Source organism: Canis aureus, chromosome 27, assembly GCF_053574225.1.
Source record: "Canis aureus isolate CA01 chromosome 27, VMU_Caureus_v.1.0, whole genome shotgun sequence".
Taxonomy (NCBI): domain Eukaryota; kingdom Metazoa; phylum Chordata; class Mammalia; order Carnivora; family Canidae; genus Canis; species Canis aureus.
In genome coordinates, this window is record NC_135637.1 from 15,493,892 (window position 1) to 15,512,769 (window position 18,878).

Genomic DNA, 18,878 nt, shown 5'->3' on the forward strand with positions numbered 1-18,878 from the left:
CATTTTATAGAGAAAGTGTCCTGACATCTGGTTTAGGGGGTCCAGAATGGTTTTACTCACTACTCTGGTGCCTTGGAGGCCTGGGCCTGGCTGGAAGATTGGCTCAGCTAGGGCCATTGCCAGGATGCCTACAAGTGGCATTTCTCAAGCACTGAACTTTTTCCATGGCATCCAAAAAATCAAAGAAAGAATGTTCCAGGAGGCCCAGGCAAAACCAAGTGGTCTACGGCCTAGCCTCAGAAGTTTCTGAATGTCTTTTTTGCCATATTCCGTTGGTCAAAAAGTTCACTAGAGTCAGTACAGATTCCAAGGAAGGGAATTAGCTTTCCTTCTTTCAGTGGGAGGGGTAGCAAGAATTTATGGCCATCTTTAATCTACCATACCTCATTTCTGAAAATCTTTCTAAAATACTTGCATCTCTTTTCTTGCCTTGGCCAATGATGATCATATGGAAATCTTTCTTTGATGATTAAGTACCTGGGAGATAGTAGGGAGTGGGGTGTCAGCATTTATTCTGTAATATTTACTATCCTCCTATGAAGTACTCTGCACTCAGCTAGGTATTGAGCATGCAGCAGTGGATAGAAACATGTGGCCTCTGTCTCCATAGGACTCAGTCTTGGGAATGTGCATGCAAGTGTTGCAGAAGGCATTGGATATTAAGCCAAACATGCTCTGAGCTCCCCTTTGGACTAAATTTCTGAAATCCAGCTTCATTTATTTTTCAGATCCATTTTTCAGAAGAGAAGAATTCCAGTTAATTGAAGGTTCTAGATAGTCAGAACTTCGGTTAAATGCTTTTTCATTTTTCATAACGTTTATGTGTAGATAATGTTTTGTCATTCATATACTTCATAATTTATCTTCATTTAGCTGTTATTTTGAGTTCTGCCAAATGGGTTCTACATCGTCTTCATTTGTAGTCCAAGGCCCATGGTGGTGGCAATCACACACCTGCTCCTCGTAGCCCCTAGTCAGAGCTCTGAAATGGTAGTGGTTCAATGAATGGAGTTGCACCCACATGGCTGCAAGAGGAAATGTCTTCTGGGAATATGGAATAAAAAGGATCAATTTCAGGGGTGCCTGGGTGGCTCAGTCCATGAAGTGTCTGACTTTGGCTCAGGTCATGATCCTGGGGTCCTGGGATTGAGCCCTGTGTCCAGGCTTCCTGCTCAGTGGGGAGTCTGCCCCTCCCCCCTGCTCTCTCCCTCTGTCTCAAATAAATAAATAAAATCTTTAAAAAGAAAAAAAGAAAGATCAATTCCAAAGCTCAGCTCCAAATGTCTACTTGACACTTTATAGTTGTTCATTGCCATAGTCTAACATGGCAGGTTCTCCATGTATCTATTCATATAGGCCATGGGTTATTTCTGACAGTCTTGACCTCATGGCCCACTGGGAGCTGATGTTCCCATGTCACATCCTGATGCCTCGGTGGCCAAGGTCTCAGAAAGAATAGAGGCTTTATTGGTCTTTTCCCACATCTATCACATTTCCATCAAATCTCTCCCCTCCTTGGACCTTTCAACGCTACCTATCAATGGCCTCATTGTAGTGGTGAGCTCTCATTATCTGAAAATTCCTTGCTGCTCACCTTTCTCTTTCCTGTAGCTGTGGAAGAGGACATTCCTTTGTGTGTGTGTATGTGTGTGTGTGTGTATGTGTGTGTGTGTGTGTGTTTTAATGAATCTACCTGTATATCCATTAATCTGTTTTAATTAAATATGTCATGCCTGGGAGCTAGTACTTTTGATTGGGGTATAAATAGTTGGAATATTTTTTTTTTCCAAACAACTTTACTGAAGTGATTGATACACAAAAAGCTGTACATACATAGTGTATACAAACTGATGGAATTGGAGATAAGCATACACCTGTGAAACCATCCCTATGTCTGTATCATAAACCTATCCATCATTATAAAAGCCCCCTTCCCTGCCTCATTCATTCACTCATTATTGATAGGGGAATAATAATTGAACACAAGGTCTACTCTCAGCAAATTTTTAAGTATACAATACAGAATTGTTAACTATAGGAACCGTGCTTTAGATGTCTGAGATTTATTCATCCTGCAGAACTGAAACTTTGTGCCTTTGACCAACACTTTCCTGTTTCTTTCTCTACCCAGTGCTTGGGAACCACCACCATTCTACTCTCTGGTTCTGATTTTGACTGTTTTAGATTCCTCATATAAGTCATATCATATTGTATTTGTTTTTCTGTGGCTAGCTTATTTCACTTAGCATTATGTCTTCCAGATTTGTCCATGTTGTTGCAAATGGCAGGATTCTCTTCTTTTTTAAAGGCTGAGTGATATTCCATTTTATATATATATGCTACATTTTCTTTATCCATCAAACCATCCGTGGACATTTAGATTACTGCCATGTCTTGGCTATTGTGAATGATGCTGTCAAGAACATGGGAAGGCGGATATCTCTTAGAGACCCTGATTCCAGTTCCTTTGGATGTATATCCAGAAGTGGAATGACTGGACCATATGGCACTTTTGTTTTTAATTATTTGAGGAGCCCCCATAGTGTTTTCCATAGTGGCTGAACTAATTTACTAACTAACACTAACTAAGCACAAGAAGTCACTTTTTTCTATATCCTGGCCAACATTTGTTATTATTGTCATTTGTTTTTTGATAATAGTCTTTCTACCAGATGTGAGGTGGCATCTTCTTGTGATTTTGATTTGCATTTCCCTAATGAATAGTAATGTTGAGCATGTTTTCCTGTATCTCTTGGCCATTTATGTGTCTCTTTTAGTAGACGTTCTTTTAGAATGTCTATTTAGAAGTTTACCTAGATTTTGGATATCAGTCCTTCATCAGATATATGGTTTGCAAATGTTTCCCCCTATTCCATAGGTTGACTTTTTGTTTTGTTGATTGTTCCTTTTCCCGTGTAGAAGCTCTACAATTTGATGTAATTCCACTTGTATATTTTTGGTTTTGTTACCCATGTCTTTGGTGACTAATTCTGTTAGGAGGTGGCTCTTGTCTTGAATCCTCTCACTGAATTGTCATACCAACTCTCTGTGTTAACTCCACAATTAGGAACCTGTTTTCCAGAGCCAGAAGGCACGGAGATACTTTCCTGGTTCTACCGTTTACTCTGTGACTTTGGGCAGATGGTTTCACTTCTGAGCCTTGGTTTTCTGTAAAATGGGGATGACAGCTCAAAGATTTCTTGTGATAATTAATTGAGCTAATGGCACATGGTAAACATTCAACACATATCAGCTATAACTATTATTTACCACCCTCTTCCTAAATTTGCAGAAAAGGCCCCTGACACTCAGAAAGGTGAAGTAACTAGCTCAAGGTCACCTAGCTAATGAGAGCAGAGCCAGGATTTTGGCATAGGTCATTCTGATTTTACTCTGTGTTCATTTTTTCTTTTAAAAGATTTTATTTATTTATTCATGAGAGACACACAGAGAAGCAGAGACATAGGCAGAGGGAGAAGCCGGTTCCCTGCGCTTTGAGACTGATGAGACTGATGCTGGACTCTATCCCAGGACCCCAGGGTCACTTCCTGGGCCAAAGGTAGACTCTCAACCACTGAGCTACCCAGGTGCCCTACTCTGTGTTCTTTCTCACTGTTCCACAAGCTCCTGCCACCCAGTGAGGTACACGTGGCCTTTGGTGGTGTGCAGAGCACATCCCTGTAGGTGTCACATCGCTCCTGATTTTTTTTAAAGGTTTTTTTTTTTTTTTTAGGATTTATTTATTTATTCATGAGAGAGAGAGGCAGAGGCACAGGCAGAGGGAGAATCAGGCTCCCTGTGGGGAGCCCGATGTGGGACTCGATCCCAGACCCCAGGATCATGCCTTGAGCCAAAGGCAGATGCTCAACCGTTGAGCCACCCGGCGTCCCATTCCTGATTTTTTTTCTTCCCATTTTATTTTCTGTTGGAGAATCTTCTCTTTCCTCTAGATGACCTTTGTTCTCTTTGGTGGGTCTTCTAGATGGAGCAAAACACACACCAGCAAACTAAACAGTGTCTATATTTGCAATCAGGACAACACTCCACAGATGCCCTCAACTTGGAAAGAGTGCAAAAATCAAAACACATAAACAATCCTTGGCCAATATCTCCCACGACGTGGGAAGCCAAAGTGCTTCCTGGAGAATAAGCAATGGTTCAGCATCGGTCCTTATCCACAAGAGGAGTCCCCACATGAGAGGCTGCAGCTATGCCTGGAGACCTTCTTTGGAATTTCCTCATAGGTGTCACTGGTGTTGGGAACTGGGAGCATCTGGGCTCACACAATTTGTGAGTTGTACTTTTTATTTTTTTGGACATGTGCACAGTTAACAGAATTCATTGTGAGTTACTGAGGACCGCTGATCTCATTTGGGGTGGCCTGGAATCATGTGAAAAGTATTGAGTCAAGCAGCCTTGGGTTCCATTTTGAAAATGTATTTTTCCCCCACTTGAATTCAAATCACATGCAAATTGAAAGAACTAGCTTGGATGAGGGAAAAAAAACCACCACTTCAAATCCCCTGAGCTGAGCTTCAGCCCTTACCCCCATCTCTTTGAATCCTCTGCTTTTATTGCCTTGTTAATGCTCACAACAAGCCATTGAAATCAGGACCCCATTTTAAGGATGAGAAAAACAAATTCTGAGGATATGTTGCTTGAAAGCATGGTGGAAAAAATACCTTCCTAACTGCCTCACCCATGGGGTAGTATTCAACAATACAGTGGTTAATGAAGAAGAGATTCATTACCTGGTTGCCTGGTAGCTAAATGTCATGCAGAAATCACAGCATAACGTGTTCAGCTCGTGACCCTGAGAATCTAGCAGGCTTGGGTTTGACACTCCTCTCAGCTGTGTGTGCCTTGAACAGTTGCTTGACTTCTCTGATCCTCATTTTCCTCTTCTGTGAGATGCAGTAGTAACAATCCCTGCCTCCTAGGATGATGGAGAAGTTTGAAATGATCCAAGTAAAGGGCTTAGCATCAAGCTCATACGAAGTTTCCAGTGAGTATAAAGCTATGCTAAGCATGAAGAAAATACAGTTTTTAGTTATTGGAAAATCATGGTAATATCCATAATCAACAAAAGTAATTCCGATGTATTACTAACCTCCTGTGTATACAAGATCTGATAACCTGAATGCTCACTTCCGGAGCCTAATGAACCCACTTCATTTCTTGTGAAATCCATACCTAGAGAGCAGGAGAAGGACTCGGTTTCTGGCCAGTGCTCCAAAAATAAAGAAACAACTATAGTAATATAGAATCACTTGGCTTCTGTGCTGGAATACAATAATGCTGATGTATGGTGAGTCTCTGGAAGGACGCTGACTTTGTTTCTTTCGTGCAGGATACCACAACCTAGTTGGGGACTCAAAGCTACTTTCCCTTCTGTGAAGAATTCCAAGGAATTTGGCTTAAAGTATCAAGTTTCAGTAGACAAAAGGATGGGCAAGGCCACATTTGGGTTTCTTTGAAGGATTGCAAGGAGTAAGTTATTGACTTCATTGCCATTTATGATGGTTTAGAAACAAACAAGGAAATGCACTTTTACAAACATCAAACAGCTGCTCCAAAAATACAAGCTGAAAAGATGCTATCATGACATATTTCAGCCACAACAAACAATAGTTTATGAGAAGCCACAGTAGATTTGAGAGACAAGGCAGCATTCTTGAGCTTTTAATGTCAGTTGATAATCAGGAGGATCACAATAACATGCAGCTGTAGGGATGGTGGGTAAGTCACAGCCCCACAGCATCTGGCAAAGCCAGTGCTGTTAGCCAGCAAGCCACCAATTGTCCCCTTGACCTCACACACTACCAACCTCACGAAACCCCACTCTTCCATCAACGTGAGATCTCAAAGCCTGAGAAACGTCACCCCCTGTTACAGATGGCCCTGTCTGTCCACCTATAGCTTAGCCATTAGCCATCTCACTGTTCCCTTGGGGGCACCTAAAATATGATCCCCAAACTTTGCTCCATATAGAGCTACTCCCAAGAGATGGTCCTCTACAGACAGGTCCTGGGGTCAGAGCAGATTAGAAATGTGATCTCTGGCTTCTCTCACTTAGAGTTGCTCACTCATCCAGAACTCAGGTGCCTTCTGATTTCCTCCTCTGCCCATATTAGCACATCACCTGTGCTCAGGGAAGAGGGAGGCAGAAGAGAAACCCCTTCCCTCCAAGAAAAATTTCCTGGAAATAACCCACAGCATTTCTATTGAAACTTTATGGACCTAAGCTTAGTCCTGTGGCTTCTCTTGGTAAGAGGTAGCTTTTAGCTGAGACATAACCACCCCACTTAAGGTCAAGGTGCTGGCCCTGAGAAAGAGAAGAGATTTTGGAAGAGACACCTAGCATCCTGTGTCTGGCCACAATCTACTTTGGTAAATGTTTTTAACAAACACTGGACATAGGAATGGCTGACATTTAACAGATATTGACTATTTATTATTTACCAGGCATGGTGGGAAACACTCTGCATCTCATTAGTCCTCAAAACAACCTTTTGAAATTAGTACTCCCATTTTACAGAGGAGGAAACCAAGACTAAGAGAGATTAGGTGTCTTTCCCAAGGATGCACAGCTCTAAGGAGCATAGAAAAAGTTTGGTTTCACCTTGATGGGGCAAAGCAAATGAACAAAAAATCATACTCATAACATTAGATCCATTTATAACCTGGAACCTATGCACCAGTCTCTTCCTCTATCTTTTACCTTACTCTTTGCCTGGAGGACTCCTATTCACCTGTCAAGACCTATCATAAATGTACCTTCTTCAGTGAAGTTTTCTCTAAACCCTCCAACCTCTGTCATGTGACAACACTGCCATCCATTCATTTTCCATTCATCCATTGCCATTTATGATGGTTTAGAAACAAACAAGGCAATACCAAGAACTCCCAGGCAATCACTTGCTGACATTGCTGATGTATTAATCCTTGCTCAAAGGGATATGATAGAGGGCAAAACACATGCCTGTCTTCTACCTTTAGAGATCTCCTAGAACACTGAGAGTAATACTTTGTTCAATAGAACTTTTGCAGTAATTAGAATGTCCTATATCTGTACTGTTCCATATGGTAGTCACAAGCCTGTGGGACTATTGGGCACCTGACGACTGGCTAGTGCAACTACAGAACTGAATTTTCAGTTTTATTTGATGTTGATTAAATTCACATTAAAAACTGACTATCTATTAGAAGGCTTTGAAGTATGTTTGGCACAACTTTAGCTGGTGAATCTACCTTTTTTAACTGTAAGTGTATGAATTCTAAATATAAGATCAAGAATTTTCAATGCAAATTTAGCGTCCAGGTAAGCTATACTGTTAGTTTAAAATACACATGCTCATGAAGGCTTAAGGGTGAGAAAAGAATATAAAATATCTCATTGATCATGTTTATGCTGACTGTGTGATGAAATGATATACTTTTAAAAGATTTATTTATTTATTTGAGAGAGAGAGAGAAAGAGGGAGTGGCAGAAGGAGAGAGAATCTTAAGCAGACTCCTTGCCAAGCATGGAACCCGATGTGGGTCTCAGTCTCACGACCCTGAGATCATGACCTGATCCAAAATCAAGAGTTGGATGCTGACCACGTGATGGCTTCACCAACTGAGCCACACAGATGCCCCATGAAACGATATTTTAAACATATTAGGTTAAATCAAATATTATTAAAATTAGCTTCACCCGTTACTTTTTACTTTTTAAAAAATGGGACTAGTAGAACATTTAAAATTACAAATGCAGCCTGCCTCCAACAAGACTGGGTGAGAGTGTAGTGAGGTACTGCAGAGTGCATGAACTGGAGTAGCCACACCTGACCAAAGACCATTTTACAGTTCTGTCCTTTCTGCTGAAGAGCAGATACCACTTCTTACTCACCTCTGGTCTGACTTACCAAGTCCTCATTTCATGACTACTGGGAGAAGGAAGATCTCTACATAACCTCAGTGAAACATTTGGGCTTTGCCACAATTGCTAAGAGCTCCCATCTCATGTGGGAGGTTTCGCTCAACTGTTGCACATTTTGCCAGAGTCCATAGTTGATGGCCTAAGATAGTTTTCTTATATTCAGCCTCCAGTCATGATGTCAGAGTTGACATCCACCTAGAGATACTGAAATCAAGGATACTCTAATTGGCTTCATTCATTCATTCATTCATTCATTCATTCAGCAATGGCAATCAAATGCCTTCTATGTGTGTGACACTGCTCTAGGAAGGTGTGAATGCAACACTACAGGAGCCCAACATAGTCCACATCCAACTGGGAGAGAAAACAAGAAACCTGTTGATCCTTGAATGAAGAAGCTTATCTATGGGATTTCCTTCCCTATGATTTTTCAGTTGTTACTTTCCTGGGGACTATTTTTTTCTTTTGTTGTTTTCCCATTCCCTCCCAGGCAAGGTTAGAGAGAGCCAAGATTTGTGATGAAGTTCTGTTGTCACACAGACATTCCTCCAAGGGAATGGAGGAGAGGAAGCCGCAAGCCCGGCCCCAGAATTAGACAATCTGCCCAACACTTGTATGACTTCTCTGACTCCGGTTCTTGACAGATAATCAAGATTAGTCAGCAGGAGAATTGACTGTGGTTCTTTAAGTAGCATATAATTATAATGCTTGGTACTTAAGGGGTGTCTTTTGTTTCAGGCTCTTTCAGCACCATTATGAGTCCTAACTCCATAATCTTGGCAGTTTTTCACTATGTTTTTATTTTATTTTTTTATTAAATTGTAAAATGACTTCCTTGAACAACATTTAAAAAAGGGTTTTTATTAAAAAAGAAAATGAATCTTCTACTCCATGTTCTTCTTTGTCCCTTCTGTAACAGTTTGCTAAAACTTTATGACCCTACTGTGTGCTACTCAAAGGCCAGGACATGTCATGCTTGTATAGTGCTATATATATATATATATACATATATATATATATATATATATATATATATATATATATATATACTTTTCTTCTTTTTTTCTTTTTATTTTTTCCCCCTTTTTTCTCCCTTTGGTTTAAGAGATGAGGCTGTTTTGTTCTTCTCCCCATGCATTGCTCCAGCCATAATGTGTTGAGTTAGTCAGGGAGCTTTTAGTTCTTGGGAATGAAAGTTTATCATAAATCATTCAAAAAAGGAAGTGTTTTGGAGGCCACTGAAGTATGTGGAAGAAAGCATGGGCCATGCCAGACCTCACAAAGGCCTGGAACCAAGACCCCCAAATCCAGGACCCAAGATGACTTTGTCCATCTCTTCCAATTTATGTGGCTTCTCATCTTGGTTTTTCTTTCTGTAAGTCAACTCTTCTCTTTTCTCAGTTTTCTCTTTCCTTGCAAATAGACCAGACATGGCAATTCCAGTTCATGTGTACTGCAGAGCCGAACAACATATCTGCACCTCTGTGCCCCAATACCAAGACCTCTAGAAGGAAATACTGATTGGTTCCATTGAGGTCACATGCTCCCATTTGGTCCAATCAGCTGTGGACACTGATGAATTCTTTTCAAAAAGAGAGTCGGTGATTTAGCCACTTTGGAAAATAGTTTGGTGGGTTCTCAGAATGTTAAACATAGACTTCATCATGTGACCCAGCAATTCTGCTCATGTATTGGCCCAAGAAAAATGAAACATGTATCCACATACAACTTGTACAAGAATGTTTGCAGTAGTCAATAAATGAAAGCAACTCAAAAGTCCATCAGCTGGTGGACAAAGAAACCAGATGTGGTTTTGTTATGCAATCGAATGCTGTTGGGTAATAAAAAGGCATAAGACATGATTGAATGCTACAACATAGAGGAACCTGAGAGTTGTTATGTTAAATGAAAGAAGCTAGATGCAAAAGACTGCATATTGCATGGTTCCATTTATATGAATGTCAAGAAAAGGCAAATTTATAGAGACAGAGTGGATGAGTGGTAGCCTGGGCCTGGGGGTGGGAATGAGAACTACAAATAGGGACAGGGTTTCTTTTTTGGGTTGACAGAGAAGTTCTAAAATTAGATTGTGATAGTGGTTGCACAACAGTGTAAATACACTAAAAATATTTAGTTGTTTACTTTAAATGGGTAAATTTTCTGATATACAAATTATTTCTCAATAAATCACCTGGGGGGAAACATCCTCAGTTTGCATCCTGAGTAGATGGGTGTCCTTCCAGCTGCCCCTACATGCAGGGTGAAATCTGGCCTCTGCATCATTTTTTCCATCATTCCTTCTGCCTACAACACTCTCCCTACCAGCATTTGAATGGTGGGCTTCTGTGCCACACCTCTTCAGTTGTTGGTAACTTTAAGCATCAGGAATTTCTCTTTTCTTTTTAAAAAATATTTTATTTATTTATTTATTCATGAGAGACAGAAAGAGAGAGAGAGAGAGAGGCAGAGACACAGGCAGAGGAAGAAGCAAACTTCCTGCAAGGAACCCAATGTGGGACTTGATCCCAGAACCCCGGGATCATGACCTGAACTGAAGGCAGATGCTCAATCACTGAGTCAACCAGGCATCCCGGAATTTTGCTTTTCTATGAACTTCTTATTCCTCAGGACCTCCATTGCCTGTACTCATGCTACCTTTTTCTAAAATAGTGTCTCAGCCCCAGGTATCTTATGTTCCCCAGCTTCCCCCCAGAGCTCCCTCCACCCTTCCCACCCTATTCTCAGCCCCTGGAATCTGATGTATATGGACAGGATCAATGGGCTCCCTTGCCTTCTGGCTTTTGGTTGGGTTTGGCCAATGGGAAGCCCTGGTTGGGGTTGGAGGGAAGGAAGAAGATGAGGCTAGAGTATTTATCCCCTGGATCCAGCACTGTAAGATGGCTTGAGTTGGATATGTTCCTCAACCAAAGACCACTGTTCTTCTCAAGGCCACCAGCTTGGCATGGTCTCCTCAGCCCCATCCCATCCTCCCTTGGGTTCTTCTAGGCATAGAAATAGTAACAGCTCTCTGCTACTCACCCTGGCCTATTGTATTACTCTTTATGGTTTTCTTTTCTTTTTTTTTTTTTTTAAATTTTATTTACTTATTCATCACACACACACACACACACACACACACACACACACACAGAGGCAGAGACATAGGCAGAGGGAGAAGCAGGCTCCATGCAGGGAACCTGACGTGGGACTCAATTCCCGGACTCCAGGAACATGCCCTAGACCGAAGGCAGGTGCCAAACCGCTGAGCCACCCAGGGATCCCCCTCTTTATGGTTTCCTAACATGCAAGCCTTTGTAAAGAGTTTCTTTGTAAGTAAATCCCCTTTATGTAATAGTATTTCAAGGGTGTGGCTTTCTGTTGAGATTTTTACTAACACAGCCTTCCTCTCCCTCTCCTGATCCCCTCCCTACTTTCATTTCCTTTGTAGCTTCATATATTTATGTGAGTATTGTCTGTTTCTCTCTTAGGATAAGTAATTCTTTTTTTTTTTTAAGGAGGCTTAAAAAAGCACCCCCCATCAGTGTGGGACTTGAACTCATGACCCTGGGATCAAGACCTGAGCTGATAATCAAGAGTCGGGTCCTCAACCAACTGAGCCATCCAGGTGCCCATAAGGACAACTAATTCTAGTTGCCACAATGGACAAACCCCCAGACTCAGTGTCTAACTCTGTAAAGGTTTATTTCTGTCTCATGTCATAGCCCTATAGGTGCGTGGGAAGCCCTTCACCATCTTCTTGCTTTTCGCTTGAGCAAGTGGTCCCCAAGGTCATCATAGTAGAAGGAAACAGGACCAGACAGTCATGAGGGTTTTGTTTGTAAAGGCTGACCCTTTCTGCCCCCATTCCCACTGGGTGGAACCTAGTCATGTGACCCCAACCTAATTTCAAGGGTGGGTAAGAAATTTGGAGGAGCACATGGAAGTCTGGTTAGCATCCTTGCCTCTGCCTTATTCCCTTATTCTAATGTAGGTTCCCTCTGGGGATGGTCTTTGTTTATCCTTGTTCCCACACTCTCCCAGTGGCTCTTGCATACTCAACACTCAGTAGTCTTGGATGCATGAATAAATGGAGATGTGAATAAATGACAGCTTCCTGTCTGAAATTTTCATTTAATTTTTAACAATGTGCTGTGCTGTAAAGTTTGTTATGAGGGTTAGAACCCTATATGGCACTTTCAATCTTATTAGGTAGGAACTAATAGTGACATTCTTTGGATTCACCCTTTAATACCATCCCAGGTGCCTTGCAGACGTCCTTCCCTTTCACCCTTGGGATAATGACTCTTGAATTTCCCATATTTCCCCAGAAGGAAAACTGATCACAAGACCCTAACTTATTCTCTGTGGTTTCTGTTCTTTCATCATTTTAATGGTGTTACAAATACTTCTTTATTTAATGCCCTTACTATGTGCCAGGAATTAGATTCCTTGTTTCCCTGCCATGTTTTCTCTTCCCAGTCCATTTCTTCAATCTTCTGAAACTTTTAGGGCCTTGAAGCAATGACCCTGATGACCCTAGCACATCCATATATAATAACTTCTCAGAACATCTGGGAAAATCCCACAAGTTAATTTTTCTAGGATGATTTGAAGGGAGCCTGTAAAACTGCGGCTTCATAGCCAAAATCCAGTTTCTTGGTCACAGACTGTATCTCTAGATTTGGCCTAGGTCTTAAGAGGATTTGGGGATAGAGTGTGGATGCCTCCATAAGTCCTCACTACGCCTAGTGGTGACATAGCTCAAACCACAGATCCAAAGGCCTCATTTTGCACACTGTGTTCAGAAAGAGTTCTGTAAGAGGTCGAAAAGTGTTCTAACAGAGAGGGATTCCTGCTGAAAGACATTTGGGAAAAACTGCTTAGTACATCTCCCTTTTGGAAATTCACAACATCAAGTACAATATTAAAGGCTCCGAAAAGGCCTGGAAATAAACAAACCCCCAAAGCAAGCAAACATACTGGATTTTGTTTGGCCTAGTTTATCCCAAACTTATTCAACCATGGATCCCATTTTCATGCATCTTGTGGACTTAACAATCCTTCTGAGCATAGTTTTGGAAACCCTGTTTTTACTGATGGGATTTCCAATTCTTATGTCCATCCTGCAGCCTTTCCCACATGTCAGGATTCAGGCTCTGAGAAGTGAAGCAGCTTCTGCCCAGTAACTTAAGCTCCTGAGTAGCATAGCTGGAGTTTGAGCCCATGCCCGGTGAACTGAAAGCCTGTATCTTTTTGCCTCTATCCTATATTCTTCCCCGTGGATGGTCAATTGCCTGGAATTCAATTTAATTATATGATAAAAATAATTTGTAATTAATCGTCGATCGCCTGTCAGTGAATGCTATTCTGAAGATCCTGAAGACAGTTTCTTTCCAGTTTCAGCAGTCTGCTTTGCATTATCAATTTGTTAAGAAACTCTCTCTCTCTCTCTCTTTTTTTTTCTGTAGAGCTGTGCAAAAGGAAACTTCCATCCAGACTGTCTGAATTATCCAAAAATTCTGAACTGATGGCATCCAAATGAATAAGACTTTACAGAACTGCACTTGGAGAGTTGATTGGATTTGTCAGTTTTCCTGTGGATAGAAAGTCCTGGGTGGCTTGACTGAAAGTATGCTAGAACATAAATAATCACCAGATTTCCAGGTGAATTCCGCAGAGTCCATAGGAAAAAGAAAACTCAGGCTATTTGTTTGGGAATCTACAGGCTATCTGAGAAAACCATGCACAGAGTCCCAAAGTATGAGCTCAAAGATGAGTGTGTTTGGGGAAAACACACATGCACACACACACACACACACACAGATTTTTTTTCTTTTCTTTTCTTTCTTCTTTTGAGGCCAAAGTACTTTGCAGCAACCAGTGTTAAGATTTAACAGCCAAGAAGGTCAGGGTGATGAACTTTCAAGTGTTCATGGACACTAGGCATCCAGTCAACTCCCCAAACCCCGAAATGCTAAAGGGTCAGAAAGCAAGGAAAACATGTTTTTATAACTAAAAAGATTACATCTTGGATCGATTTATTTATTTATTTATTTATTTCCCACAAAGGGGTTTTTACAATGTCATGTCTCTTGGCTTCCTGATGGCTCCTTCCTATGTTTCAGGGAGGGTGAGATATGGGGCAAATCCTTGCAAAACTAGACTTGGACCTTTCTCATTTATATTTTCCAGAGGCTTCATGCTCTGACGTGATGAAAGATATGACCCAGGAATTTCAAGTTCATCAGTGGGGTGGGGTGTGTGTGGGGTAGCCAGGAGGCTTCCCAACCCCAGCTTCCGTCTGCCCCCATTGGCTGGACTCCAGTTACTCTCATGCTTGAAGGGTTGGGTCAGTGCTGCAGTTCCCTAGTGGATCCATCTTCCCTTACAAGGAAATGGTTTGTGCTTTTTTCTGGAACTTGAGGTGTGTGAAGTGTTTATGGTTTATTCTTAGCAGAGTTTTGAATGGGCATCAGTACCCACTTATTCATTTAATGGGTACTAACTGAGCACCTACTGTGTGCCTGGCACTCTCCTAGGCACTGGGGATGTTGGGGGATAGGCCACACCAACTCTATCCTCTTGGGAATTCCCACATTGTTTTGAATTATGTGACACCCACTCCTGCCCTAGGTCACTTGGACTCAGAGGCAAGGATTGTATTAGAAATAATCTCTTCCAATCTTCTCATTTGACAGATGGGAAGACAAAGGTCCAGAGAGGAGGAAGGGGCTGGCTCAAAGTCACATAGTAGATTAGTTACAAAACCTGGAGAAGGATCCAGTTTTCTTGCTTTCTAACCCAAAGCTCTTTTTCTTGTACCATGATGCCTCTCACAGTTCATTCAATTACTCTTTGCTGAGCCCTCACGAGGTCTGTGTTATGTGCTGGACGAAACTCAAGAGAGGTCACTCAAGAAACTGGTGATCCAAACCGGAGGTGATGGATCGTTAAACTGTTAGTTGGGAAATGTGGAGAGGAGAGTCTAGATGTGGGAATCAGATAGGGTTGGATTTAAATCCTGGTGTTTCATTCCCTGATAGTGTTCTTTGGGGCAAGTTATTTAGCTTTTATAAGGCCTCAGTTTCTCATCTTTGAGAGAAGAGTATCGATAATAATTCCTACCTATGAGTATTGGGAAAAGAAGCAATAATATATGGAAAATATTTTGCAAACTGCCTGGCACAAAAGAGGGAACCCTGCATGGTTGTCATGAATCATAACTGCTATGATAAATGCTGTAGGTAGTTATATGTAGTGTTCTGGAAATACATAGGAAGGAGCAGTTAATTATGTCCCCAGGCAAGGATAAGAAAAAGGGGCTCTTTCTTTTGATTGGATTTTTCTGCCTGATTTGTGGATGGGGAGGGTATATATTTTATGGCTGAAATCTCTGGGCAGACATTTCTACTCTAAGAAGTTCATTTTCCTATAAGGAGTGACTGCAAAGACAAAGCTGCAAATGGATATAACTGCAGAATGGGACCCTGCCATGGCTTACCGGCCAGATAACAGGCTTTCTTAATGGCTGTGCCCACTTGTTCCAAGTACAAGTGCAACCCATGTCCAGAGGATGATCCAAGACACAGAAGTTCTTAAAAGCCTTATGAATTATCAGAGATCAAATGTGTTGAATCATCCAGGATTACATAATTCTTTAAATGTTGGGATGCTTTGAAAATTGCTAATGGTATAGAGGTCATTTCTTGGTGATATTCAAGCACTGGGTATTGACCAGCATTTCCCAAAGTATGCTTTGTGGAACACTAGACCAATGACATGGACTGAGGAACTTTGGGCAAAATGTATACCCAGATATTCCCAGCATACCTTAGAGCAAATGCCCTGTATGATCCATGAGGAAAGAATTCAATTTATGTTTTTAAAACCAGTAGAATTTTCTTTAATCCCTAGATTATAAGGTCTGTGAGTACAGGAATTATATCTCTCTTTTCCTCTATTATATCCCAGCAACTAGCACAATTTCTGGGATGTAGTGTCCACTTAATACATGTTTATTAAAAATAATTATATATTTCCCGAACTTGCTTGGCCACTGAAATTCCCTTTTTGTCCACAGTATACCTGCCAGCGTTTTGCATAAATAAAGGAAAGTTTCCTTCAAATCCAAATAGCAAAATTTGTTCCAGGTGGGGCTATAAAGATGTTTTAGCATGGAATTGAAGGGAGGGGATTGTGGATTGGTGGGGCTCCAGACCCCACCCCCTCATCTCAACCAGAGCATCCTTGCCTTCATGCTAACTGCTTTATAGATTAGGATTTCTTTTGAATTAAGAGTTATATGTTTATAGCACACTTGAAATATACTGTTCTAGAAGGAATTACATACCTGGGGGATGTTATAATTGAAGGAAACAGCCAAGGTTGGGCTTGACAGATTTAGCTAGATGTGTTTTAAGAAAAAAAGTAACACCAAGATCCATTTGTTTATCGATCCATTCATTCACTTACATTTGTGGAATGTCTCTCTATATCAGGCATATCATGAAGATGCAGGGAAGAATGACAGAAAAGAGCTCTGCCCTCAAGGAGCCTACAGTTTGGGGGGCAGAGGGATACTGGTTACTGAACCATTAGACAATCATATGACAAGCAAGATTTCCTAGAGAGACACACAGTGTGAAGATGGTATACAGTGAGATCAAAGTGAGGGCACTAACAGCAAGTTACTGGTAGAGGAAGGTCTGTCCTGGGAGGAGCCACTTGAATTCAGACCCAAACCACATCCGAGGACCAAAAAGGAAGGTGTGGAGGGGACAGCAAATGCAAAGATATTGAGGCAGGAACAAAATTGGCATGCTCAAAGGATATAAAGCAAACCAGTGTGGCCAGAGGACAGCAAGCTAGGGAGCAAACTGAATGGAAGATACTAGCAGTGGACTGCTTCTGGCTCACTTTTTTCCCAGTGCTGGGCACTGTGTCTAGCAAAGACCAGTTATCATGGATATTTGCTGAATGTACACATTAATACAGTTAATTAATTGCTCTCCTTCATTCGTGTTCTCCACTATCTTTGGTTCCCTTGTTCATGTATGTTTTAGAAAATAAAACCATTTTTTTTTAAAAGCTAGACATTGTTTTTGCTATTTTGGCGAGCCTGACCATTGCCGATTTGATATGAGATGTTAGTACTGCTGGTTAACTTCCTGGAGACGCATCTATAACAGAACAACCCATTTTGAGGAAAGAGGCCCCAGAAGGACCAGTGACATGGCCAACATCACACAGGGCATCTGTCAAAGACCAGGGGTGGGAACCTCCACCTTGTGTTGGAGCTCCTGGCTGGAAGGATTAGCTGATCCATTTAACTCCATTTACTGTGACATGCTCACACTTGAACCTTCCCCCAGCATGATGTACTCAGTTCCCAAAATATGGGATTTTAAGTGAAACCCTGACATTTAGCTCTAGGGCTAAACAGCACTAACTAAATCCCCCAATTAGAAGCAGAGATGGAGATGAAATGGTCCCAAGGAATCTGGAGACACAACCATTTCAAAAGGCAGCAACAGGCTGGGGCAGAGAGAAAGAAGTTTTAGATCTCACACCAGGAATGTGAAGCTAAACGAGAGCCATTCGAAAGCTCTGGGGGTTATAGAGTGGAATTCCCTCTTGTACAGTACACAAGAGTTATTAAGTGTGTATATGAGACTCCTGTTTTACTTCATGTACATGATTATTTTATACAGGCAAGTTTGGAAAGAATTATAGGCTGAGAACTGGCCAAGATGCAAGATGAGCAGCAGGAATGGGGGTGGAGGTTGCAGTGTTGTTGTTGGGGCTCAAGCTACTTGGAGAAAGCCAACACGAGGTCCATTGTGGGTCAAGGGGTTTGGGAGAAGTAGAGTGTGAAGTTGGATTCAGTACAGGCTCATCTCCAAAAAAGCAACTTGGGTTTGGTGTTCGTGAGAAAGTGCCAGGTTTGAGAATTAAGGGAGCGGAACCTGGGCCCAAGCCCAGCAAACTGGGTTGGGCTCACCGAGATCTAGAGACTAGGAATATAAAGAATTTGGATTGGACTTGCCTGGTTTTAAGACACGAGAGGGACCACGAGCCGTTCTCAACACACTCAGTGATTCCCAAAGTGAAAGATACATTATCTTTCTGAAACAAGTCCAGGAGGCAGGGAGCTGGGGATAAAGGGCTGCTTTGGGGGGAGACCCAATTACCAACAGGTTGGGCTGGTTGTATCTTTCCTGGATCACATTCCTTTATCAAGAAGGCAGGACTCTGGCACCAGGACAGTTTGGATTTCTAGTTTTGCTTCTGACTCTCTGACCTCGAGAATGTTAATTAATGTCTCCGACCCCAATTGTAAAATGGGGATTAAAAGAGCTACTTCTACTGAAAATATAATATGGCAGAGGATATGCAAAGTTGAATGTTATTATGTGACAGCCATCGCTCAATAATAATGATTATACTAGTAGTGATTTCAATGAAGGACAACTGATTGGACTGGGTGGGAGGCATTACTGGCATTGTGTATAAAATCTCTTGTTTGTTGAGCAGGGTTCTCACTACCTGTGCTTTGTGTCCTAGGCTCACTGTGGTCCAGCTACAAAAGTCTTACAAACCTTTATTGAGTTGGCAAAGAGGTTTTATAACCTGAAAGAAATTGTCTTCATGGTAGCCTGCCCCTCACTCCTCAACGACTGAGATACTGTATACTTGAGACCAGCAAAATGCCAATCCTATAGGGTCCAAAGCTCTCTAAGATTTACCCAAGATACACTTGTAGCCCTAATTCCTTGAAGCTACAGCTTTTCTAAAGGAGAAAAAAATGCATTTATAACTATGTATTATTGAGACTCTAAATCTGCCTCTTTATTGAGCTTAAACAAGATAGACACTTATTTCTCTCTTAAAACAAGGCATTTCCCATCCATACGGCCTGCAGAGACACAAACTCCTTCTGTCTTGTTTTTTTTTT

General features: G+C 41.5%; 2 long non-coding RNA genes across 6 annotated transcripts in view; both read left to right on the forward strand.

The window, feature by feature from the left end:
• The window catches only part of LOC144299908 (uncharacterized), a 132,086-nt gene extending 115,112 nt beyond the window's left edge, over window positions 1-16,974 (forward strand). For 2 of the 5 annotated variants that reach the window (XR_013366549.1, XR_013366545.1), the window contains 3 exons: window positions 5,351-5,490; window positions 13,393-13,588; window positions 14,117-16,974. This is a non-coding gene — a long non-coding RNA (uncharacterized LOC144299908). The remainder of the gene's footprint in view (window positions 1-5,350; window positions 5,491-13,392; window positions 13,589-14,116) is intronic. The other 3 variants (XR_013366548.1, XR_013366547.1, XR_013366546.1) reach the window with 3 other exon arrangements.
• The window catches only part of LOC144299909 (uncharacterized), a 383,693-nt gene that overhangs the window by 190,570 nt on the left and 174,245 nt on the right, over window positions 1-18,878 (forward strand). The gene's annotated exons all lie outside the window — the stretch shown is intronic.